The 26,532-nt window shown below is 40.4% G+C and overlaps 1 long non-coding RNA gene across 1 annotated transcript; it reads left to right on the top strand.

Moving 5' to 3' along the window:
* The first annotated feature begins 1,419 nt into the window (after window positions 1-1,419).
* LOC134510778 (uncharacterized) lies at window positions 1,420-17,970 on the top strand. Its single transcript, XR_010069726.1, has 5 exons — window positions 1,420-1,486; window positions 2,350-2,396; window positions 4,193-4,255; window positions 16,546-16,637; window positions 17,860-17,970. It is a non-coding gene; the product is annotated as an uncharacterized LOC134510778 (long non-coding RNA).
* The last annotated feature ends 8,562 nt before the right edge of the window (window positions 17,971-26,532 follow it).

The following is a 26,532-nucleotide window of genomic DNA, read 5'->3' as shown; positions in this document are numbered from 1 at the left end:
AGTGGCAAGGACTCACTGCAAAGTGGTTATGGTCCAGTGACTTAGGTTGAGTTTCATAGTGCAATACTTATTTGTTTGTGTTTTTTTTTTTTAATTTTTCCATAGTAAGTCAAACTTAGTCATGATGTGAAAATCTCCAAGACGACTTACCGAAAATAATACAGGTATTTTGTTCAAAATGACATTTGCGGTCTGCAGCTCAAGATGTGGAAAGTCTCCTCTGACTTCTGTCCATCTTAAATGGACATAATCAAAAGGAAATGTAAGGGGTCTGAATTCAATTTGGCTTCAAATGGACAGACTTCCGGGGTACACAGGTAGAGGAAAAAATATGTTCACATCACCCTCTATGTTGTCCTCTTCACACTATACATCTAACAGTTCAATGCACAAAGACAACTAGTTCTTCATTTACGCCTATTGCTGTCTTACTAGTAAAATGAAGACGCAACAGTGGGAACTGAAAGCAGGAACAAACTATTGAACACAGGCATTCAGTGAATCCAGAAGAAAAATGAGCATTTTTTCATTAATATTTTAGCAAAACTGGATTCTTTCCCCAAATAGAACAATGCTATAAAATACCAGAGATTCACCATCTGCTGGATCTTCATTAGCTTAAGTGTTACAGTTCAATTTCATGAAATTTTATCAGCAACGCTTAAAACGGAAATAAAGAGAGTGTTTTTTCTACAAATATCAACACCTTTGTGCAACAGAAACTTGGGCCTGTTTACTGGTGGTCTTTGTGGTACTACTTTAGGATTAATTCTTACTGCTGCTTCTCTCTCCAGGTAGAAAAGCTGGTTGTTGTGAGCAGTAATTTTTGGTTGGTCATCCCAGGGCTCTGTTCCCTGCTGTGCCTGCGTGACTTGGGGAAGTCATCAAGCCTTTCATGCTTCAGCTCCCCCCCGAGCAAATGAAGGCATCGTTGTGTTTTCATCCTGGATGTGGAGGTTAATGACACTGTTCAAGACTGGATGCGGTGGACCCTGTGCGGTGTGAACTCATGTACACACTCCAAAGGGGCAAACGTTAGCAGGAGCCCCTTGCAGTGGTGTGCCCACTAAGGCCACGCATAATAAAATGCACACCCACTTGTACAGCTGTGCAGAATTTGTATAACTTCCTCACACTTCTGTCTGAGAACTTGTTAAAGGTTAACCTACAGCTTCTTTTTTTGTTTACTCTTCAAATCCCCTCTAATTGGATCAGACCAGCCTTAATCTTCTTTCCGATTGACCCTAGAGATGATTAGAGACACTAGAGACTTCTAGAGACTAGTGTCTTCAAAAGATTGCAACACTAGAGACTTCTTCTATAGCAAATATCCCTTCATTTATTACCCTAAATAGCTATTTAATGTTTAACAGAGACAAGCAAGTGCTGACCTTTGCACTGAGGAACACCAGTTCCACTGGCGTGACTGTGCACCCTTCATGCCATGAGCGGAGGAAAAGGAGGATGGTCACATAGCTCTCTTCAGGTCAGTCAGACGTGTGACAGCCTCTCCCTCCATTTTTATCACTGGTATCTTCCTAGCACCAGATGTTCCAGAAATAAGGTGTTTAAGGAAGTTTTGTAAGTTGAGGTAAAACAGATGGGCTGAGATATGGAGACATCAGACCGAGCAAAGGTGCCGTGGGAGGGCAAAGAGAGAGGGACAAGTAGCTACCACTGATTTGGTGAAGGTGGCAAAGTCAGTGGAGGAGGGTACCCCAAATAATGCCAAAGATGACAGGATGAGGTGGCATATCTGTCAAATCCCAGCATTATCAAGTTCAGGAATGTTTGGTTGACTTAACATACAGGCAGTTGTAAATTGGAGAAATGGGGGTAATTGGTTGCAGACAGTTCTCCATAGACGCTCTTAATATCACTAGCAGGATCAACTCTTTTGCCATGGTTTCCCCTTAGAATATCCTGTCAGGTTCATGGGTGCTACCTTTGGAATATCAAAGTAAATACATGGGAAAGAATCTCAAACATTACCGAAAATAGGGACAGAATTTCAACCTCACCGAGCTGTGCAGCAGTGGTGTATAAAGAAAAGTCGGAAAGAAAAAAAAGATGGTGCTCTAATGCATTTCTACTCTGCACCACAGTCTGCTTGCAAATCTGCAACCACTAAAACACACAAACTCCTTAAAATAATGCAGAATTGAAAGAAACTTGAACCGACCTTGGCACCTGGGAGAGAAGGAGGTGGCCGAAATGGAGGGTGGGATAGCACCACACGATTATCACTCCTTGTGCTAACTTTGTGCCTGGATGAAATAAATTCTCAGAATACTAGAGTTTCATTAACCATTTACTGATAAGCTGTCTGACTGCTTGCTTCTCATTCAGCTGGGAGACAATTCGTTTTTCACTGCTTGGCTTGAAATGCTGTACAGGTGAGCATACTAATTTTTATCAATATACCACCAGGAGCCTGAAGACTCTTTTTCTCTATTCCTTCCCTTCTCAGGGTCCTGCCAAACGCTGCGGCACTCACTGTGCACAGCCAGATTATCTCAGGATGAGAGCTCATGGGCTCACATAGAGACAGGATTTTAAGAACCGCTTGATACAGAAAGCAACGCTGGGCTGTCAGTAGGTGGTGTGCCAGCATGAAGTTGAGTAAGGCATAACACGCATGAGTGAAGCCCTTTAGGTAAAGTACAGAACAAAAGTGATCCTGCCCATGAGACTGCAGGAACTCTTCGGTACACCTTGCAAAAGCGGAAATAGAATTGATGCCCTGGTTGACAAGGTAGCCCATGGAAGCACGTTGTGTGCATGTGCACGTGTGGTTTCTCGTGTAGTAATCCAGACCTGGTCTGCACATTAAAGGCTTTCGTGCAGCACTGGCAGATCTCGTAGGCATGCCTCTAATAGGTAGAGTGGTGGACCACTTGGTTTAAGAGTCCTGTGTATGTGTCATAATCACATAAGTTAAATTCAGCTTGCTGCTTGTAGAGCTGTCAGCCCGAATGCTCTTGAAATTAAGCTTTCACAGTTTGCCATCTGGGTCCTGTATGAAGGCAAAAATGTTTCCCATCTCTAGTACCACGTATTAAGAGAAAAAAATTGAAGTTTTCCATACACCTGCCAAACCCCCATCTTGGTACCAATTATGGTTCAGAGTTTTCTTGGAAAAACATCCATATAACAAAATGAATCTTTCTGATAGAGTATTGGATGCATTTAGTTTAGAGTTTCATGTTATGCGTGACTAGAATTGCATGCTCGTCTTCCTAACTGTAGTTAATAGTCCTGATCTCTTTACTCAGTTTTTCTTCAGGCAAGAATCCTGCTCACCCGAGTGGTCTGAAAGGCTAGTATCTTCAGTACTTAACCCTCCAACATGAGAATACGTTTGTCACTGAGGTTTAATTCAGGCTGGCTTGGCCCATGGGGTGATTTTGAGCAACCTTAAGGAAAAGTGTAAGGTGACTTTTGTGAGTTTTTGACAAGAATGTCTTGAACCAAGTAAAATAATAGCATTTTTAATTTTTTAAAGAGATGGATGACATGATTGGTATGAGTTTTGTTCAAACTGTAGATGTTCTCCTACTTTTAGTTTCCATTTTCATCTACAGTTGACAGTCTTTAGAAGACAGTCTTTCTCCTTCTGTATTTGTGAAACAGTGAACAGGCCTGTGTTTGATTTGGTTGCGTGACCAGATCAGACTTCATGAAATTGCAGGGAGATAAAGTCTCTTCACAGCCATCCAACAATTCACCCTTACAGTATGCAGGCGAGGGAGGTGGCTGCAATGAAGCATGGGGTAGCACCATGCGATTGCTACTCCTTTTGCTAACTTTGTGCCTGGATGAAAGAAATTCTCAGAATATTAGTGATTCACTAGCGTGACTACAAAAGGTAGCTAGAATGGTGGCTGAACACAGCCATTGGAGAGCATTGTTGTAATACTTTCCTGTTTCTACACTAATAACATAGGTTTAGCTCAGAGGGGTGGGGTGAAGCGTGTGCCTTGCTTCACTGCAAGCTATCTTAGTCCCTCCATGCAGGCCTTACAAGCTGGAAATCCCATAGCCTTGGTAAGGACAGATGGAAGCCAGCTAACAGGTGGTTAAAGTCACTTTGAATTCCTGATTTTGTTTGTCTCATGCCTGTGATGTTTTGTCTTCTGTAGAAGAAGTCACTTTTCTGGGTGCCAGTGACACCTCTCTTTTTCTCTAACAGTGGTGCCGTGTTCCCTGCATGGTATCAGGGCCCTTCTGATGGCTGATAATCCCTCTGCTTCAAGTAAGTGTCTAAAGATACTGAAAACATGGTCATTGCTGGGGTGTTATACACTTTACAGAAGATATTTTGATAATTCTGCAAGGACCTGTCAGTTTGCAGGGTTTTTTTGTTGTTGTTTTGTTTTTTTATTAAAGCTCGATATTGTATACCCTAACAATTGGTAATATCAGCAAGTGCAGTTTCATGAGAAGAGCTACAGCTCTAGAGGTCTCCAACACATCAGTGATGGTTTTTAAAAATATATTTGCATCTGGTGGGAGCTGCATAAGTATTCAGTTGCATATTTGTGTCTTTGCTGGTGACAGCATATTAATAAGCACTTGTCCATTTATTAACAGGATCCTGTTTTAATTCAAAAGGAGAGAAAAAGCAACCAAGGTTTATGAGCTTAAACCGTAGCAGCAAATAAACATATAGTCAGAAAGAGGAATCAACTTGTGAATGAGTCCTTAATGTAAAAAAGGCAACGTCGTTACATAATTATATTTTTAATTATTTGACTAATTATTGACTAATTGGCTATAATATGTGAAGGCAGTGCTAACAAATCATGGCTTTGGGAAGTGTTTACTTTCAGGATCAGTATAACACGTATTTGCAGAAACAGCAATGCCAAATCGAAACATCTAGACTGCCTTAAAGCTGGGTATCGTTGGTGAAAATAGGATGTGAATCTGAGTTGATTTCTTTAATTCTTTCGTCTGCAGCACATTCTTAAAATCTAACTGTAAAGATTGGGAGAAATTACAATTTTGATTGTCAAATGACTGGTTTTTCAGAAATGATTAGGATTTTTTTCCCCATCCATTTCTGTATTTCTTCTAGAATCCTCAGTGGAGATAATATAAAACACTATAACACTATATTCTATCTCTTTTCTCTAGTGGAATATTTCACTGGGGTTATTATCACAACTATTTTGCTACGTTCAATGAAATTAACATTGATTCCATTTGTTGAAATCATATGGAGACTGCAACTGCACTCTGCCTTATTACCAAATGAGTACAGTGTGCCCTTCAATAATTCTCTAAACTCTCAAATGCCTTGGAAATAATATGCTGGAGTGTTACCGAACTGTGACTGAAGCACCATTTGTGCGAAGTGTGACAGTGCACGAATGATATTCCACAATAAAAGTTCAAACTACATTAATCTTTCACAGGGGTTCATTGACTGGGAAGACGCCTCAAATACAAAATAAAGACACTGTGGCCCCACTTCAAATTGTTTCATAGTGGGTCCTCTGTATGAGTCCTTTAGAAATGTGTACATTAATTTCTCTGTTATATATTTAAATAATATATAAAATGATATTTCTGCAGCTACAAACTTTACATTTGCATTTGCTGCAGAGAAATCCCTCTTGGCACTGGTATCATTAAGTACATAATGATAGGCAGTGTAATACACTTATTTTCATTCTTGGAGGATGATGGTGCATAACTCATTTCATGGTTTCGCGTCCCTCTGCCATCTTGAATTACAGCCATTCCTCAGTCAAAAAAGGGGCAGACTCTGACCACAGCTATTTTCTCACTCTCTTCATAAGATCCCAGTACAGGGAAGAGGAAACAGTGCTATCTAAAGAGAGATTTAATTTTTTAGAAATTTAAGTTGTGTTAGTTTTGGAAATAGAAGGAATGACCTCCGAGGGACCATGAAATATGGCAGTAGAAATATGGGATGAGGAGCTGGGTTATTCCATTTTCAAGGCCTTCTCTTTTGCTTACGTGTTTTTTGGCTGTTGGGCAACATCCTCTCACACTTTACTTCCCTCCCTGGTGAACTGGAGGTAAGCAGGGCATTGCCCCTGGTGTCACACAGGCATTTGAGAATTAATTACTCAATATCTGCACAATTCTTGTAGTAAAACTTCCTGAAACCTGGGAGTCAGCATCTAATCTTGACTTGAAGAACTAAATTAATGGGGAAAATATAGACCAAAGTGAAGTAACCGAGACTGGTCAGTAAGGTTGTGCCACCGCTGTTTATCAAAAGGTACAGTTCTCCCAACTCTTGATCCTGTAAGGTAAATATCAGACCATTTTTTCCTCCTCTGATTTCCATCATTTATGTAGCTGCATAACATCGAGGATTCTGTGCTCCTTTGGAAGCCAAGACCTCTTCTAAACTTATCAGTGTCTTCTGAGGGCAGAATTTTCCATTTGTCAAATTGTGATTTTGCTATGAACAGGGAGAACAAAAGCAGGTCCTGGCAAAAGCACGTGCTGTTTGGTGCAGCGGTCACTTGCTCAGCTGCTTGGTGCCTGAACATGAAAACAGCCCCCAGGCACCAGTGGAATCCCATCCTCATCTTGGATTTAAAATTGATTTACTTTTTCATTTATCAGCAAGGAAATTGCCTTCTTTGGCTGTGATGAACCAACCTTCTGACATCACGTCAGAGATTAATTGCTTAAGACCAGAAGGGACTGCAATGACCATCTAATCTGCCTTCTTGCATAACATAGACCTTTGGACATTCACTGAATAACTCACACTTGAAGGCCAGCATATCCCCAAGGAAAACAGCCTGATTTTATTGCCAGAGCCCACTGCAACTCTTAGCACATTTTCCAATGGAGCTATATCTGTTAACTATTTTGTGGTCTTCTCAGTGTGTGCTGTGTTAATTGTTTTTTTCCTTTGAGTTTTTTGATCAAGAGCTAATCAAAGAGCTGCCTCTATACCACCGGTGAAGATGAGACTTTTTCAAGGTAGTTGGGTTCCTGCTCCAGGAGGCTTCCTATTTTTCTTTTGAATTAATGGGGACCTCTGAGTGATAGGAACCATGAACCAGACCTCTTCCCCTTCTTCTGGGATGGCACAGGCAGGTTTCCTGTTTGTTCTCAGGTGCTACAAGTCTTGCACAGAGGCCTGTAGTGGGACAAGAAGGCATGGTTTCAACAAAAACAGGGAACATCCCCTCCTGGTATGTAACCTGAAGAGTGGTGCACTCCCAGGGAAATGGGAGCTGTGGGGTTGATTCCCCTTAGTCTGAAGTAGAGTTCAGATTTTAGGTCTCTTCTTCGTGGGTTTCAGAACCTGCCACCATGCTCTCGTGCAAAGGCAGGTCATCACTGCCACTGCCACCTCCACCAGAAGAATATTTAGGCTTCTGAGTCCTCTCTTGTGCGAAACTGGCCCAAGCTCCTGGGCAGACCTGATAGGAACTAGCATTTTCTACCAGCTGGAGGTAGGCATCTCTATGTTTGGCATTCAGGAAGCCTAGAGGACCAAGGGGAGAAAAAGCCATTTGATAAGCTGAATCACATTTCCCACAGACTAGCTGGGGAGCCTTTGCTCTTCTATGGGCAGCCTGAATCACCAGGCTGGGACCAGGCTTTTATTTTTCAGGTGTTGTAACCCTTAAAATTAAATGCCTATAATAGGTGGTCAGAACATAATCCATCTTCCTTTTCAAATGCCTGCCCTCCACTGGTGTTAAAAATGGTGCTGGACTGGTGCTGGACTAATAATTAAGGGATGTCTGGTAGTGCAAGAAGTCTCTGGGGGCCAGATGAAGGAAATCGCGGGGGGGGGGAAGGAAAATAATGCCACACTTCTGGATGCTTGCAGTCAGGTTTCCCTGTGCAGCTGCTGTTCGTGCAGCTGAGTCACTGTCTCTGTCGGGGCTTTTGCTTACCTGTGAGTCTCAGACATGGTATTTTATTGGTGAGGACCATCTCTGCCCACTCTCTATAGAGTCAGCTGTATTCGCTGCGACAAAGATTAATAAGCTACTGGGTGATGAGTAAATATTTAACAATATTTTTCTTTGCTTTGCTTTACATGTAAAATAAATATATTTGCAGAATATTCATTTTCCCTAGGTCTGGCAGCTTCCTAGAGTCTTTCACTTTTGACTTTTAGCAGATATGTTCATATGCTGTATCTAAAAGGATGGTGAGGCAATCTTTATGCTTTGCATATAGCAAACATTATGTTTCATCCCCCTTTGAGAAAATCCCTTTCTGAGGTTTAAACTAAATGTGTCTCATCTTCATATTCAGTATGGCTCTACTTATGCTGCAGCTTCCAAATTATTCTAACCCTTGTGTGCCTTTTTTTAGTAGGATTTTTCAAGGATTTTCTTGTTCCATTTTGTTCATAGTAACATTTCTTGATGAGACAAAAGGGCTTCCTTTTAAGGACTGAAATAATGATACTTTTAATCAGTCTTCCTTATGATATAGTCCACAAAATATACTATACTGCTGAAATCTTTTTTCTCTTAGATGAACATTCTTTCCTCTAATATACCTTACTATCTGTCTTCAGGAAGAAGCACACCAAACAAACTATTCTGAACATGGCTTAAAAAAGGTCTTATAAGAGTAATTTGTTCCAACTTCTGTGGAAATTAGTCCACAGGACTGTATTTGTCCTTGCCACTGATAACCGAACTTTATTCTTCAAATTTTGAATTTGCTGCATCTCTTCTTCTGAGTCTTCTTCAGCAAAATCCTGTTGGTGTCAGTCTACTGAATCCCCATGAACGTGCTGGTATTTGCTGAGACTGCAAGTACCAAGATGTCAAAGATTTACTTACACTGCATCAAAAAACATTACAAGGGGTTGTAAAGAAATTTCATCATAACGGACAAGTGGTGAAAGACATTGCAGATGAACTCCATTAACGGAATAAGCTGAAAAGTCTAAAAAAACTAATGAATGGTTGATCAAGGAGAATTAACCACTGATGGTATCTCTTCCATGCCTACAAATACTTGAATTTCTACCTAACTTTGACAGCCAGGGTCCCAGGCTGTGGAAGTGGTAGAGACAGAGCTCCCTTCTCTCGTAGTGGAAACTAAAAGAAGCTCAAATTTAAGAAATAATTACATTACAGTTTTCTGGCATAATTCATGGACTTAAATGCTTCCTCTTCACAATGCAGAAAAGATCGTGTGGGAAGGGTTGCTGTACTGAGACCAGGGCTACATAAACTCTAATGTTTGAATAAAAGATTTAATAGTCCCAGTGCTGAAGAAGGTTGTACTGATGTGTTATACCTTAGGAGGGAATTGCCCACAATTTTATGAGCGGTGGTAGTGGGGTTCCCCCCCAAAAGTGTATTCAAATAAGAAGCTCCTTGACAGCAGTCTAACTGAAAAATCTAACTAAGAAATATTTGAGTTAGTGTACGTTCTTTCTTTCCATTCAAATATAACAGACCTGGATCTGTATCTCTCTTGTCGATTGGCCAACAAATTAAAATTTATGTCCATTGTTATCTTTGTTAAGTACCTAACTTTTATAAAAAGCAATTGGAAAGTGTAACATTGAATATCCATCTGATGATAATAAATAGGATACTAATAAATCATATTCTGTGCTTAACCTATACTGAAAACATGTCCATGGTGGAAGAGAGGCTTCTTATTTTTCAGCCAGAAAACAGTAGTTTTGGGGGCTTGACAACTCACTCAAGAATACCTACAGTTTAATAGTGTGTAGCTAGTTAATAAGAGCTACTCAACTGCACTGCAACTTTTATTACATGTCAGAGTCACCCTGTTAAGTTCTAGCATTCTTATCGGTTACTTCTAGCTCTTTGGTTTCTACATCCTTCAATTATCCCATGTAACCTTGTCAGGGTCCCGTCAGTAGGGAAAGGGTGGATATGTGGCCCTTTGTTCCTTTCCTCTCCCCTCTCCTCACACTCTACTCAGTAAATACGAGCAGCATGTGGTCACTCCTCAGCAAAGCTCATGAATTTAACACAGAAAATCTTTGAGCTGCTCAGATGGAAGGCATAGCAATCATCAGGTACCAAGTAGCTTGAAGGACTTTTCTGCTCTGGATGCTGGTTAGCAGACTGCGATATGTTTTACAAAACACAGAATTGCCCCTCGGTTGCCCACAACACTCCTGCTGCCTCTCAAAGCATTCCTTGTACAGGCATAGTGTCCAGTAAAACCAGTTCCCGACAAAAACAATACAGTTCACCTCGTAAAAATCACATTCTTGGAAAATAAAACATATTGAGATTGGCTTGTAAGTTCTTTGTAAGTACATAACCACAATAAATGATTTCTCCTTTGGTCTCCTGGATAAGGTTTTCCCCCAGAACAAAATCAATTCAAGTGTTTCAGCGGACATTGATTAGAAATACCACGAGAGACTCTGTTTTTGTTTAAGATTGTATGACCTTTGGATTTTTGATCAAAAACTACTGCTATCGTATAATTATCTGTACCAGTGTTTCTGGTGTTTCTGTAGCACATCAAAAGTACAAAGGGAAGAAGGGGAATGTTACAAACATGGATGTAGCCCCACTTAAATAATTCAGGGACCAGGGCAGTACTCTGTGCAGTAACCAGGAAAACTTCAGGTAACTCTGTGTGCTCTTCAAAGTTCTGAGGTGAAGTTCTATTCTGAGTTACAAACACACAGCCTTCATTGAGGACCGTATGTGAATAATCTGTGCCCAGGGAAGGCTCAAACTCTGGTTAGATGAAACACTTTCGGAGTGTTGTATTCTGAGTTGCACTCTATGCTTTTTTCCAAAACAGTTTAATTGCAGAAAATCCTAGACTAAGGAGGAAAGTATAGTTGAAGGAGAACCAAGACACGCTGCTCTCTTCACCCTCTTCTTTCACCTCAATTACTAGTTTTTATACTTCACAATTCTTAGGAGTTACATTTGATGCAATGGGCATTTTTTTCAATTTTTTTCTTTATCAGTTAGTATCATACTGAATCCAGGGCTAAAAAGTAACCATTGAAAATGTAACTGTATTTGAAGTTCTTATAAGACAGTCATAGTTTAATGTGAAAAAATTGGGTTTCCTATTCCTCATCATTTATCACAAATTTTATTTGATCTAACTGTACTCTTTCAAATGGTCATTTATTACAAATTGTGTTTGATTTAATTGTACACATTGAAATTTGAAAAGATGCTGTCCAGACATGCTGGGTCTTGTTTTTGTTGACCCAAGCGTTTTGTTAATGACCTATCTTTATGAAGTAAGTGTTTTTCTTCTTTATTTCCCCCCCCCCCCAAAAGGGAACAAAGCAAAATGATTGGTGCTTCTGGTCTCTCGGAAAGAAAGCAAAATATCACAGGGAAATTCTTTGCACTAAAGAAGGAAGAGAACAAAGCCTTTGAACAAAAGACTTAAATTCCATCTGTCATTTCCACCCACCACTAAATCTACCAAAGACTGAACATTTATCCCACTGAGCTGAATGCGCTGATATCTAACCATGGTGCTATTGATCACTGCAGAGCATAGGACTGGCTTTTTAGCTTTTTGAAACTGTTAACATAGATTTAAGTGCAACAGAGGAGGCATGAAGCCATGAATGTTTTATTGGAGTGCTCCAGATCATCTCTCAGCAGGTGAGTTCAGTGCCGTCACTTAGAAGATTAACCTCCTATCCCTACAACAGCAATTACGACAGGAACTGCCTTATTAGGTAAAGCATATTAGAGAAATTTAAACTCTAACTCTATTGATAAATTCATTCCATAAAGCTGACCTCGTGGCTCCCAGGCTACATGGGAAAATCTGTAGTCTTTGTCCTTTCATGCATAGGAATTAGTAGGCTAATGAAGAATTAGTGAGTATCCATGTGACTTAAAGAGCATATTAAGAATGTGTCTGTTTTACAAATATCTAACCTTTCCATGTGCCATACAATCTTTGGGGTCTCACTTCGACAGTCAGGCTCAATAAGACGTAGCACGTGTCCCTTCCCTTTCCAAGGAGGAATTTGCCAAGTAATCATTCCTCAGAGGCAGCTTCTTCCAAGAGTCTTATGCTGTTTCTAAGCTTTGATTTCAGCTTCACACTGCCCTGTTGTGTTGAGCAAGCACAGCACTTTTTCTCCAGAGGGGAAAACTCAGAGGAAGGCTTGTTAATATCCAATTTTTCAAAAGCAGTGGTGGATTTTCATGTGTGGCTCCTCTACTCTTTGATCTACTTGAGCCTCCTCACAACCGATTCTCGGGGAAGCGTGATTTGGCTGTACCTCCAGTTAAAACAACATGAATATGGAAGTGCTCAGTGCATCTGGAGACCAAGCGTATGTTGCCTGAGGATGTAAAATAAGATATCACCATGGAAAATACAGGCCAGTGTGACTTGTTTTGGGAAACATGAAGTCTTAGCCAAAGACAAGAACCTAAATTCCCAGTTCCTACTCTACAGATGGCCCTATAAGATTATATTTCCTATTGTCTTCAGACAAAAAAAGGCAACTAATTTTTCTCTCATTTCTTCTTAGCAGGATAAAGCATCTTATTTCCCAGACAAAAAATATTGAAGAGTTATCAGCAGTTGTCTTTGTACAGCACTGAAAGTTAACACAATGGTTTAGAAGCAGGTGAGCAAGGTGACTGTTTTGAGGGTTTCCTGGTTTAAATGAGGCATATGCTAAATATTTGATTGCAGTGCAGTACCTTTAAAAGGAAGGGGAGAGAATGAGGGGACAATTTCTCCAAAGCAAAAACAAAATAAAGCGAGTTAAGTTCTAAAGAATAATTGATACATTGGAGGGATTTGTTTAATTTTTAAATTATCGAACTTCAATGGCAGAACAGCCAACCAAGGGACAAGGAAACCCCAGAAAAAAAATAATTACTTATTGTCCAAACCTTTGTTTTATTGTCATGGCATGCCATTCACTGTATTTACCATTTGTGAGAATTGTGAAAATTGAAAATCCTTTATATGGCTAAGGAAATCATTCCTGGGCTGTGGAATTGAAATAACAGTTCCTGCCAGAGGTGCACATCATCTGAAATGTTGACAGTAGTGGTCCTGGGGCATGGGCCCATTCTGACAGGGAAGCTCTTGCTGCAGAAAAGAGAAGCAGGTGGGTCTCCACACAGACTGAGAAGGAACCTACACAGCCCACAGTGCTCCTGATTGCAAATTTGGAGCGTGCCATTTCCTCCCTCCCACATTCCCAGGAAGGGAGGGAGTGGGAATATCCCCTGCCCCAAGTGAGAAGTCTGTGGCTCCAAGTGTCTTGTACTTCTCTCACCAATGTTTTTCAGATGCACTCAGAGTGTGCGTGTGTGAGCATGTGTGTGTAATATTTGTGGAAAAAACCACCAGCTTATTGGAGAAGTCAGAGTGATGGATTAAGACTTTTGGAAAAAAATATTGTCTTGGAAGGACAAATGAGGGATGTGACTGACCAAACAGCTGCAAAATATTAATGAAGTGCAAGAACCAAAAATGGGAAACATTTTATTTAACTGCAGTTTGCAGTGACAAACCCATAGCATCCATACATAAGTGATTTTAAAATAAATGCCTTCTCCCCAAGGTTTGGTGCTTTCAAAGGAAAATATAAAAGTCGTTACTGTCCTCCTCTCCTTGAGTTTTTGCGTGTGAATATACTTTACCTTATGCCTTCAAGGACATTTAAATTTGAATGGATGACATGGTGCACATTACACCTAGGTCACACCTGAGCTGTTTATCATCAGGGAAAAATTAAGATGACAAGATTTTGGAAAAAAAAAAAAAAAAAAGTGATCCATGTGGGATTGGGAGACTGCTTGGTGGAGGTGGCAGGGGTAGCAAGGCTGGGACAGTGATCAACATCACGACTGGGAGAAAGTCTATGTTGGAATGAAAGTGAGAGGACCTGGAGTTAAGACTTAGGTGACACAATGGCTCAGAGTCTGTGCTCTTCATATAAATGATCTATCTCCCTGCAAGAAGAAGAGGGTCAGTCTGACAGCAGGAAGAGGGACTATGTGCAAAGCTGTAGACCATCTGTAGATCTCTGCATGTGATGAAGGGACTCATATGTGCTTGCCCTCCTGTGGGCTTTCTGGCTCCAGGTTTGCTCCATCAGCTCTGGTGGGACTGATGTATGAGCAGGTTCCTGTAAACTTTAAAGGAACTTTCAAAACCTCTTTCTGGGTCTGACAGTGTCTCACTCTGTCTGTAGTGGCAGTAAGTCCTAAAACTCTGGCAGCTCCCTCTAATTTTGACATTTGGTTATTTGTCTCTTGATTGGCGTAACACTGAAAGTGTTACGCAGATATTATGCCTCTAGCGCTGTGTGTTATTACAGGAACCCTTCACTAGCTTCATTTATTGTTACCAAGTACTAATGTCCTGGCTTTACAGGGAAAGGTTTGAGACACATAATCTTTAAATGACTTGCTGAAGGCCATGCATAAAACTTGTGTTTATGGAGGTATTTAGGTACTTAAGTTCTATTGAACTTAGTGTCATGGGATACCTAAATATAAATGTGGATATGACCACATATATAGAAGTGAAAACTAAACCCAGTGCTACCTGACTGGAGTTTCTGCTGTGACTATGCTCCTGTGAATGTAGTAATTTTGTCCACCTCTTTAGCACCTTGGATCTCCAGAGTCCAAAATATAGTGAGTTAAGTTCTGTACATAATAGCAGAAAGGTTTGGAGGAGCTTCACAAATGTTCCTCCTCCTCTCAGGAAACCCCAGGTATGTCTTTGGTTTATGGATTGAAGCTATTCCCCTTGTGTCTTGCTGGATTTGTGCTAGCATAAATGCCTTTTATAGGGCAGTGAACTGAAAAACTAGAGACATAACAAGTTATAGACCAGTCAAGCACTAGACTTCTCCCTGTAATTAATTTGCAAGGTATGAGAATTGCTGTTTGTGTAGGAAGATGTGTGACAGCCTCCATGTACCATGTGCCTAGTCAAAGTTGTCCATGGTTGGTTTGCCTGGATATCAGAACATCTGAAAGTTTTTCTTGGTACGCAATCCAATTGCATGAATGTATCTCTCTGCCTCATCAACTCTATCCCTTTTCAAACCTCATCTTAAAGCATATCTTTTCTCCTTTGCCTATGTCTCTTAATTTCTCTTTCCCCCAGTCATTTGCCTTATGACTGAATGGTTTAATTTATTCACCGTGCAATATCTTTATGATGCTGTTTTCTGTAATTTATATCAGATACAAGACAGTGGACAGTGTTATTTAATTCCATAAAGGGCTTTAGGATGTCATTTGTACAAAAGATACTTATGAAATAAAGTCATGAGTCTGCAAAAGACTTATTCATGCAAATAGATTAAAATCGGTGGTGCTGCTCATGTGAAGAAGTTTCCAGGTTGGACCCTAATGTTTTGTACCTGGATACCTAAGCGTCCAAAGTGGATTGTCTTCTGCAAGTCTTCTTAGGAAATTAAATTTTCTGTTTGTCTTACAGCTGAGTCCAGGAAGGTGCTATTTTATGGTCATGTTGGGCGATATATATCCCAGCCAACTTCAGGTGTTCTGTAAAGGTGTGTAGGTTGGAGGCTGGTCACTGTACAGTCAACTGCCTTCCGGAGGCAAGCCAGAGCATGGACGTTTGAAGATGGTATTTCCCCATGTACTTCATAGGAAGATTCCCTTAAAGTCTGATCTCCTTGCTGGCCACAAATAGATGCTTTCTGGAGACTTACTAATGTTCAGGCAGGTCTAGCTCAGCTTGGGAGGATTTTCCTGTTACCTCAATAAATAAAAAAAGCTGCATGCTTTAAACTCCTTTTAGAGTGAATGCTTTTGAAATTTATTGATTAATGTTAGATAAATCTTTTTTTTGGAGAGTGGCTTTATCTCCTGTTAGGTGTCCAGTGGGTATCTAACAGACCAGAATTACAGGAAAAAAATTCAATTAACTCAGAATTAAAGAGGAAGAGAAAACCCCAAGACTCTGGGTTTTTCTCTAAGTGTTCTTTCCATGTTAGACCAATCTCAGCTGTGTTAAAATATTCCCTGCTGGCATGTTTCTTCTCCCAGAATATCTCCAGTTCACTAGTCTCGAATTATGACATGTATCCCTGAATATGAAAGCTTTTGGCTGAGCCTGAATAAGCTTTCTGGTAAGACAGATGTTTGCTCTTTGGATATGTAATAGAAAACCCATCCAATGTCTCATCAGTACAAAACTGATGATGTGATCCAACTTCAGGTGCTTTGTCTCCTACAGAAACTTTTATATCTATTACCTGGAAAATAGCACGATGATTTCAAATTGGATTCTAGACACTGATGGAGGCTGGGCCCTGACAACACCAAGTCTTTCCATTTATTATCTCTCTGCTGAGGGTGAGGGGGCAGGAAAGCAAAAGGAAGAAAGAAACACAACAGTTGCTTTTTTTTTCTCTTCTTTTTTTTTTTTTAAACCTTTCTTTTTCTTAATATTTCCCTTGTCCTAAAGCAGACACCTGATTTTTCACGCTGCTGCATGATGGAGGAGCAACTCCATCCAAGCCCCAAAGCAGCTCCTTATCCTGACCCTCGCTTTCGCGTCTCTCTTGTCTCACAGGTGACTTCCACTGTCTCGGGACATCTTCTTAATCACACCAATTGTGCTAGCCAAAATCCATCAGTGTGCTTCACGGATTCAGGGCTGGAGAGGTAGGAAGAAAAATTTAGCAGCTCAGAATGATAGATCAGGCTCTGTACAGACTTCCCATTTCCCTGACCAATGAGCCAGAGATTTTGTGAACCAGCTTTTGGGGATGGCATCAAGTAATCCATTCAGTACCTGGCCTGTTGTCTGATTTTTCTTTTTTCCCCATAGCTTCCTATTTTAAGATAAGCAAGAACAAAAAATATATATATATTTTTTTTCATTTTGAAGTAAAAATGGTCAGCAAAATGTGGTTTGCTGAGGGTTAAGGAATGCTGTAATGTCCCTTCAAAATGGGACCTCTTCTTCTCTGAGCAACAGTAAAATCACAGGGCTCGGTAGGGTGCTTTAGATGGGTAGACAATTTTGTAGCCGGTGTTAGGCCTCACACGAGGATTACATCCAGCCGTGACATATAGGTAGTTTTTAGATAACTTTTCATGAATTCTCCTTCCATAATCACTTGGCTATGGAAGCAGGGATAAAAGCCAATTTTTAATAAACCAGGTACCTGTCAAGTGATTAATTTTAAACTCATTTTGGAAGTGTTATATTTTGCTCCCCCAGAAAAAAAAAAAAAACTCTTTGTGTTGAGCAATTCTGTGTGTGTCTTCCAAAATGATCTTATTCAGCTATTCCTTAAAATAGCTCGCCGAGGCAAGGAAAATAAGAAGTATTTCAATTAGGAGATAAAAATTACGGTCATGGAAGAGACTAATGTTTATGGTAAATATTGTATTATCTTTTACATTCAAACGTGGTTTCAGGGGATAAAGAGATTGGCTGGAATGCAACCTTGTAATTTGATTTAAACAACGAGGCATTCAAATGCACAGAGGAGGCAGAAGGCAGCCCTTTTTTCCTGGGGCAGATGAGGAGAAGGCAACCCGTGACAGAAGAAGGGGTCCCGATCCCTTGCGCAGGTGTTCCCACACAGAGCAGGGAAAGAGTGAGCCCTGGCAGTAGGGATGCAGAGCAGCCCGGGTTCAGGGAGAGTGCAGCTATGTGGCTCGTTGTAACTTGAGTGCTAATAAGACTAATATACCACATGTTACCCACACAATTTTACCGCTGTCTACCGTTCCAAGGAGAAAAGCGAAGTGGAGGAGAACAAAAGGGTGGGAGTGACGGGGAGAAGAAAAGAGGGTTGCTGCTGTAATCAGCATTTCACTGAACTGTGAATTTTAACGGGTTCTCTGTAGTTCAGATTGTTATTTTGTCCGCTAGGTACCTGTACAAGATAATGACGACGGCTGACAGAATATTGCAGCACAGCCGAATTCTCATGGACTTCGCAAACGGGTCTCTTGTCCAATATGCTTCAACCTCTATGATCGCAGCTTAGTCATATTGCCACATTGTTTTTGATGCTACATTTAATTTTATGAATAAACTGGTTTCTAAATTGCTAACCAGTTGTCTGATTAGCTGCCACAGATACCATTTAATCTAAGCGCTCAAGTAAAGCATAACTGCTGCTTTTATGACATTATCAATACCCTTGTCGTGTCTGTCTAACAGGCATTTATGCAACCTATGCTCATATGATAAAATTCCTTTAGAAATCATTAAAGAAAAGTATGGGCATTTGTCAGTAAACCCAACAGTTATGTTTAGTTTTTGTAAATAGTACATGCTACCCTACGACTTAATGGCTGGTTTAATTTCAGTGCAAAATGTGACAAACTCTGAAGTATAGGAATGGACCACATATATTTTGTTCTTTCTCTTCAAATACCTACTCTTGCTTCCCTGAGAAATCAAGGGTGTATTTTTACAGGGTTTATTTCCCAGCCCCCAAGAAGGGCTTATTTTAGTATTTGTGGGGTACAATCTGAAAACATGGATTTAGCTTGCATTCAAAATGAGCTGCTGGAGCAAATTTAGATGCCGATTTTCTTGAGATCTGCAATTTGTTCCATGAAAGCAAACATTATGACCACCAGTCATGCCTGTAAAGGGAAAGCTGATCACCTGATAGCGTGCTGGCGTACTTGCGGCTGGTGAAGCAGGTCTTGTCATCCCCATTTCTTAAGTGGAGACACAGGAAAATGAAGTTGCATTGTGCACCGGGAGTGTGGACAAAGCAGAGTAACACAAAGACGACGAGCAGGCGCTCACACTGCCCAGACTAGATGCCTGTGATGTGAATTACTTACAGAGTTAGCCCTGTGAACCCTGGTAGAATAAATACTTTCTGATCTCATGCTCTGTTGGCAGCTTTTTCCTAGTTTAGGGTTAAGGGACATTGGGACAAGATACAAGAACTGAACAGAAACCATAAGATATAATAAATACTATAGGCTGGTCAGGGTGAGTACAGCCTTGATGGTGGTCAGGCAGCGTCACAGGAGGGCAGCTGCTCCCCATCACGGGATGTGGAGTGTGTTGTGAACCAGCAAGAGTTAATGTGAAGAACATCGCTGCCCCTGCCCCTGTGTTAAGTCTGTGCCTGCCAGCAATTGCATTTCTCAGTTTCTCATCTGTACCTCTGGTCTTGCTTGCTCAAGGTCAAAATATTGTCAACACATGGTAGTGAACAATGTGTGTTAGCTTGTACGGTTGTTTGTTACAGGGGCGTTTGCTTTTTGCACTGCATAAAATGGTTAAATGTGGTGTTTCGCATACTTACGGCTAGAGCTTTTTTACTTGCTTTGTGTGGTTACCTGAGTTATTTTCCATCTGTTTCCTCACATCACTTTCAACTGGCTTAATCCTACTGCCTGATTGTGGCACCTTCCACGATGCGGTGTAATTAACCACAGGCAACTATTCAACATATTAGAGATGAAAGCAACGCAGCGTGTTTTTTTCTGGCTTCGTGACATGTGAAGGCCAAAAGAACAGCTTTATTCTCTCCAAAGCTTCTCTACCATTCTTTGGTGTGTGATCAGAGTATTTTTAGATGGCCTTGCAGGTATACAGATATACCTAGGACACCTTGCAATAATATTGCTTCGGCCCCATAACCAGCCTCTCCACGCTGAAAAGAGGGGAATGTTGGCAACTGGTTAATATGTAGCAGAAGAAATTAAATGCCTCTGACAGTAATTGCCTGAAGAAAATTCAGAAGATGAGATAGCAACGACACAGCCGACACGAAATAACTAGATTAAGAGCACAATAGCCATATGTCAACATTATATTAAGAAAACAGTGCTTAAGATGGTGAGGTCAGAACCTTTGCCAAGAGCCTGACATGTGGTTGCCAAACTAGTTTTGTCGCAGAAAGTAGTATATGGAAAAGGTGCAAAAAAAAGCCTCCCCCTCCAGACCCTGCAATTTGAAACCTCAGTGTGTCCAAGTCAGATTGATTACTGCAATTGATGAGGATTGTTAATGGAGGAGGGAAATGTTAAAAATGAAAAACAATTCTTTTTCCATTTCTCAGTCTACTTAGAACTAAATGATGCTAATAAAGCAAGCCATAGCTGGCTAACAAAGTAATTTTTTCCCCATGTAAATCCCGACTCTTAAAATGTTTGTATTGCATTATGATCTCCCCCTCTTTACAGGTAACATAAGTAATAAACTGGTAGCTTGCATTAAAAATGAAACTCATTTATGGTTGTGTGTTTCTGACAAGACTCGTGTTGCTGATATCTAAGGAGGGGACTGAGTTTCAGGCCTCCTTACTTTTCGGTTAAACATGGTGAATTCCCCTACTCAGTCAAAATATCCATCTCTAGGAAGTGTTAATATAAAGACCACTACCATAATACGATTTTCAGAACAAAAATATAGACTGTCAGTTTTTGGTATCACAGGGTGTTACATATAACTGTCAGTTAACTTCTCTAAAATTTTGGTATACTGGTACGTTTTATTGAATATCAATAGCCAACGAGATTATTGTTCCTGTAAAGGTTCCCTCTGAACATCAGGAAACGCATTTTCAGTGTGAGGGTGACCAAGCACTGGCACAGGTTGCTCAGAGAGGCTGTGGAGTCTCCATCCTTGGAGGTATCCAAAAGCTGCCTGGACATGGCCCTGGCAAACCAGCTCTAGGTGGCCCTGCTTGAGCAGGGGGTTGGACCAGAGGTCCAGAGGGACCCTCCAGAGGTCCTTTCCCACCTCAGCCGTTCTGTGATTCTGTAAAGAGGTAACTGATGCAAAAGATCTACTAATGATCCTCTCTGTTTTGGGGAACCTCTGGTATATGCCTAGCCTTACATGTCATCTGTATTATTTTGATCAGAACAGATAAATAGGCAGCCTGCTGTAAGATGCCATAGTTAAATAGCTCATCCAGTTTATTCTAGCTGAAAACCAGAAAAAACCCTCTTCAATAAGTATAAGGTGTCTGGGTACAGATTTAACCAGATTTACTGCAGGCCTTTTAAAGGTAAAACTGTCAGCAAAATATCACACCCCAAACTGACACAGTTATACCAGTGTGAATTTTTATATGTAGGCCAGCTCTTGCTCTACTATATGTAAAATGAATCATAGGCTGCAGTCCAATTCCCTTAACAAAAAATAATTGGCAGAAACCTCTGCTGCCAGATTTGGCAGTGCAGGAGCTGTACGGGCACGCAGGCTGATTTAATCTCTCTTTCAGAGGCACTTCTTCAGAACAGGGTTACCCTATGCGAGCGAGGCATCATTAGGAAGTGTGCCCTGCTGTTGCCCATTTATTCAGGATATTTAACCCTGTGTACCACTCGACCATTCCTGGGAGGACTATATACCTTGATGCTGGATATTAGCCTGGATGCTAGTCCATGAGCAGCTCTGTAGCTCAAGTGGTCTAGTGGGAGGTGTCCCTGCCCATGGCAGGGGGGTTGGAACTAGATGGTCTTTAAGGTCCCTTCTAACCCAAACCATTCTATGATTCCATGATAAGTGATATTGCCGGTCTGCCCCATCTTCGTTGCAGGTGCTGCTGCAATGGTACTGCCTGGACGCCCAGCAGCTACGTCGTGGGGTGGGTGCTTGGAATATGTGTGTAATCTTAAGTTTTGCCCACCATAAGACACAAAAAACCCACATAACTTTGAACCCGGCACGTGGTGTTCTTTTTTCCTTTGCTGTCTGTTTTCTAAGGCGTTTGCTTCATATCAACCTTTTGTGAGTACAACACCTAGAATTTACCCCTCAAATGAAAAATGAAATTACTGTCTAATTAACTGATAAAATCTAGGGCTTTATGAAAAAAAAAAAGAGGATTCATTAGAATTCAAAACTTAGCATTATTGCAATGTATGAAAAAACATTTTTGTCATTGGTTAAATTATCACTTACTCAATTTCATCTATCTTATTAAAAGCTACATTGAACAGCCTGTTGCTTAAATGAACATACCTCCCCATGAATATGTTGTTTTGATTCCATGGTTCTTTTTTTGTTAAATCTGTTTATGAGCTGAAGGAAGTGAAAGACAAGTGGAAAAAAATTAGCAGTTGATATCTCTAGTTCTGACTAGATACTGTTACGTGTTTAATATTTAGTTGATTTTTGATTTAAAAATAATCTTGATATGTATGCAGTCCTGAAATGGTAAATATTCCCTTGCTGCATAAGGCTCAACAAAAATAACAGTGAATGTAACTTTTAATGGTCGCTATTTTTTAAAAGGTTTTCCTGTCTTTGAAATACATAGATGACTACTTAGTTTAATAAAGGCTCACTGTAATTAGTGATACACACTTATAAGGAGTCGAAGTGTTCGAATTCAAGCCATGTTAAGGCTTTCTCATGTTTAAAATCCATCCATTAGGTTAGGTGGAAGGGTCGTAAAGCATTCTGTGAAATCAGGCACTGATATATCACTCTTGAAGGGTGTTAATTTGGTTCTCCAGTTCTGATTTGTTTGGAAGAACATATTAATTGCTTGTTAGACAGAATCAAACCATTTTGTGCTACAAAAAAAAAAAAAAAAGAGAGAGAGAAAGAAAAAAAGCGAAAAGATAAAACAGAATTGCTGAGAATAAAAAGCTGGATCTTTGCAGAGCATTTTTATTCTGATTACAGCAGCTTGTTTTGCAAGAGGCAGAACACGATGATTCTGTCTTTTTGGATCTTTGAACAGCTCTGAGAAACAAAGGCTGATACTGCTGAGAGATGAAAAGCAGAGAGAATTTTATTCCCTGCCAAAAAAAAATATTCTTAAGGTCATAGTATTATGTGGTCTACCCCAGCATCTCTCCTGGCTCACAACTCAAGCAGTCAGGAAAATGATTGCAGAAAAGCTATTTCATTTGAAAGTAAAAGTCCTTGGTTCTGTTGCACCTGCAGAGATATCGTTGTACCTGGGGCCTGATCCTGTATCTCCTGAGCCAGGGCAGACTCCCATTAAAGTTAATGGGGCCTAACTTGGGCATCAGGTCCTACATGGACTAAGTCAAGAACAAAGTCATAACCACCAGGATTGCAGACAGAAGGGTCTCCTAAAAATGAGATTCTGCCACGACAGCGTCCATTTTAAATTACCAGCCATTTCAAGCAGGTATGTAGGTTCATGCTCTGCGGGTGGTACGACTGTCGAGAAGACAGTGACTGGACAGGCGACAAAGTGAAGGGGGTAAATGTCCTCATGCTCTCATAAAGTTCTCTTTTTAGAAAAATCATCGTGCCAAATGAATTTTCTAGAAACATAGAGAATTTGTGCAAAACCACATAGAACATAACAGTCTTATAACATAATAATCTTATTCATTGACAAGATCCCCTTTCAGTTGTCTTTTTTCCAGATTAAAAAGACCCAAGTCCCTCAGTCTTTCTTCATAAGAAAGGTGTTTCAGCCCCCTAATCATCTTGGTAGCCCTTTGCTGTACCGTCTCCAGCAGTTCCCTGTCCTTCTTGAACCGGGGAGCCCAGAAATGGACACAGTACTCCAAATGCCTCATTGTGTTTGAACAGAAGGTCCCAGTGTCATTAATGCAGTCAGGGGCAGCAAGATTCCCAGGAAATCTGAAGGGATACGGTGCTTCTTTGAGGTGGACCACATGAAGCTGAGAAGGGACTTTGATTATATTCTACAACAGCAGTTGATTTCTAGTGTGTTGTGTCAATATTATACCGATCTCTTTAACAACAGATAAATGAAACGAAAGCAAGTTTGTTTATCTACCTGCAAATCTACCTAATAACTAGCTATTTTGGGGGCCTGATTGTTTCATTAACTGTGAGACCCAAACTTTGCCATTCCATTTTTTGGAAGGTTTTCTATTTGCGTGGTGGTTATTCCGTGTAGGGTGATTTTCCTGTGTAGGTTTTAATTTTCCTTTCATTTAGTTAGAATCTCAGACTTCTGAGAACATGTTATGTTTAAAGCTATAAGGACAGTGATCAGCTTTTCTTGAGAACGTCAGTTTGCAGTGTTGCTCTCAAATGAGCGTGAAGAATTTACTTGGGAATTTTATGGATTCAGTATTTGTATCCAATAGACTTTACAGAGTTTGAATATCACAGGGATCCCTTCCAAGTCTGAAATATATGTGCATAGATACAAAACTTGCTTTTTGCAGTGGCCTTACTGTATCTTGGCTCTCTGCCTTGACTGCTTCAATTCTTATGTCTCTGGCAAAGAGCAAGCTCTGATGTCTTAGAAACATCAATGGGAGACTCCCTTTGTGCAATTTCCTTTTGTTTGCCTTAAAACTAGTGATCCAAACCTTGTGTTTTGTTGCTAACCAGGGTACGTTTTGCTCTTTCCTCCTTAACTCTTTAGCATTTTACCAAACCTCTTGTTTTGTCTGCCTGCTGTATTTCTGCCTTATCCTCATCCCTGTCCTCCCTGAGCCAGGAACTGTCGCCTGTGCTTGACATTGTCCCTGCCAGTCACTCGATCTTGGCCATGAGTCCATGTGTGCTACCAAATGCAAAAAAAAAACCAACCCAGACCCATACATCTCCTTTCTTAGGCCTGATCTTACCCTGAGGCAAGACAATGCTAAGGTTTTTTTGGGGTGGTATGTTTTTTCCATTAAGGCATTTGAGATAGCCGTGCTCTCGGAATGATATGTATTGGCCATAAGGGCTAGCTAATAACTTACATCACCAGGTTTAAATTGAAGTGGTTGGCTCAAGCACAAATACTGGAATCTCTCCATTGAAGGAAATAAAATAACTTTTTGGCTTTTTCTGAATTTCTGTAACTTTGTTTGTGAGATAAAGGTCATCCAATTTTTCAGATTCACTTGTCTAAACTTGTTTTGTCCATCTGTTTTTGTCCTGGCATGCACACCAGTAAATCCTTCATGTAAGTGCTGTTTCATTGTTCTTCCAGAACAGTGATGATGAACACTCAGGAATATTATTGGTCTCTAAATAAAATACAATTGTTCTCATTTTCTCTAAACAGAAAAATATCCGTTAGTAAGACAAATAAAGATGTGAAGTCCGTAGCAAAATAATGATACTATATTTGTTAGTAATCAAGATAAAATATGGCTTCATTTTTAAAATGATACCTAAGATACAATGAAACAACAGGGATCTAAATAATTAAAAATATTTTAACATCAATGTTTGTTCTTTTTAGATTTTTTTTTTTAATTTCTGAGGGACTCATTCATAGCCATCTTCAGATTTGGCCAGAATTTAGTGGGCATGTATTTCAGCACTTTGCAGTGAAGCAAATTGCTTAAGCTTTTATATATTTATAAAATATATATGAATTATAAATGTTGTGTACTTTTACACTGGAAAAAACTAATAGTCCTTGCTATCGTCACCCCAATGGGCAGGTGGAAATAGTGTAAAATTTACAAAGTGCCTGTTGATTCGAGGTTTTGGAGTCAGATTGTGATCCGTATTTAGACTTGCTAAATTAGAGAAGAGTATCAGTGAGATATGACTGTCAGAGGCTTACACGTTGTTTCAGAGAAACATGGGCTTCAGCTCCTGCCCCGGCACGAGGCAGAGCAGATCTAAGCGTTGTCAATTCCTTCCGAGAAATACTACTTGCCTTGGGAAGGTGTCGCTCTTTTTAAAATAAATAATTGTATTGTTGTATAACTGCTGTTGCATATCAGCATTTGGAGTGACGTGAAGGAAACTTTCTCTCCAGGACACCTCTGTGAATTGTTGCTCTCTGGAAAGCAGTCAACTAAGAAGCAAAAAGGGCATGTCAAAAACATAGTATTTTGAGTGAGATTGAGGTAAAGGCAAGCAAAAGACAAGTTAATGCATCAAAATGATTTGTGTAACGCAGCAGCAACAATTTTACATAATTTCCACAGGAGAAAACATGGCCTGCAAATTTACCTTTTCCATGTCAATTAGCTTCCCTCATGCTTCACCAAATGCCTTTAGCAGCACCTAGAATTATTGTGATAATGGAAGCTTAACTTGGCAAGAGGCAGAGAAACTCGGTCAAGGCCAGAATAACGAAACAAACCCTGACAAGGGAGAAAACACCCCTCTCTCCCTGACTCCCGGACTGTGGCAGAGGAGTGTTCCTGCCACCTCCTCATGCAGCACAGTGGTTTGAAGTTATAGATTGTCTTTTTACAGGCTGCAGCAACCTGAACAGATTGTCCTGCAGTCAGACTGATATAAAATGGCCTGGATTCTTGACTATATGGACATTGCTATTATATATCCAGTTCTCCTTAAATATCTTTTCTTTTTTTCACCTGGTTGGTAGGAAAACAGCACTTTGCCATTTGCTCAGTGTTTTGGGTTGGCTGATGCCTGCTCACACTCCTGGGTCTGGCCAAGCTGTGCGTGCCCTGGCTGGGCATGCACAGACGAACTCTAAAGGTACAGTGAGCCCCAGGTGCCAAGATATACTGGTATGCCTACATTTGCAGAGCAGATTTGATAGAATCCGTATGCATCATCTCTCTTGTACCTGCATTATAGAAGAATCAGGAGCAGAAATATGACAGCCCTGCATATGGGCACCAGTTCACGTGTTGTTATCCTTCCATTGTTACTCTAAGTGGGAAAATT

The sequence above is a fragment of the Chroicocephalus ridibundus genome, chromosome 2, assembly GCF_963924245.1.
Source record: "Chroicocephalus ridibundus chromosome 2, bChrRid1.1, whole genome shotgun sequence".
Classification (NCBI taxonomy): Eukaryota; Metazoa; Chordata; class Aves; order Charadriiformes; family Laridae; genus Chroicocephalus; species Chroicocephalus ridibundus.
Note: the sequence above shows the minus strand (reverse complement) of the source record. Positions and strands in the feature narration are given on the sequence as shown.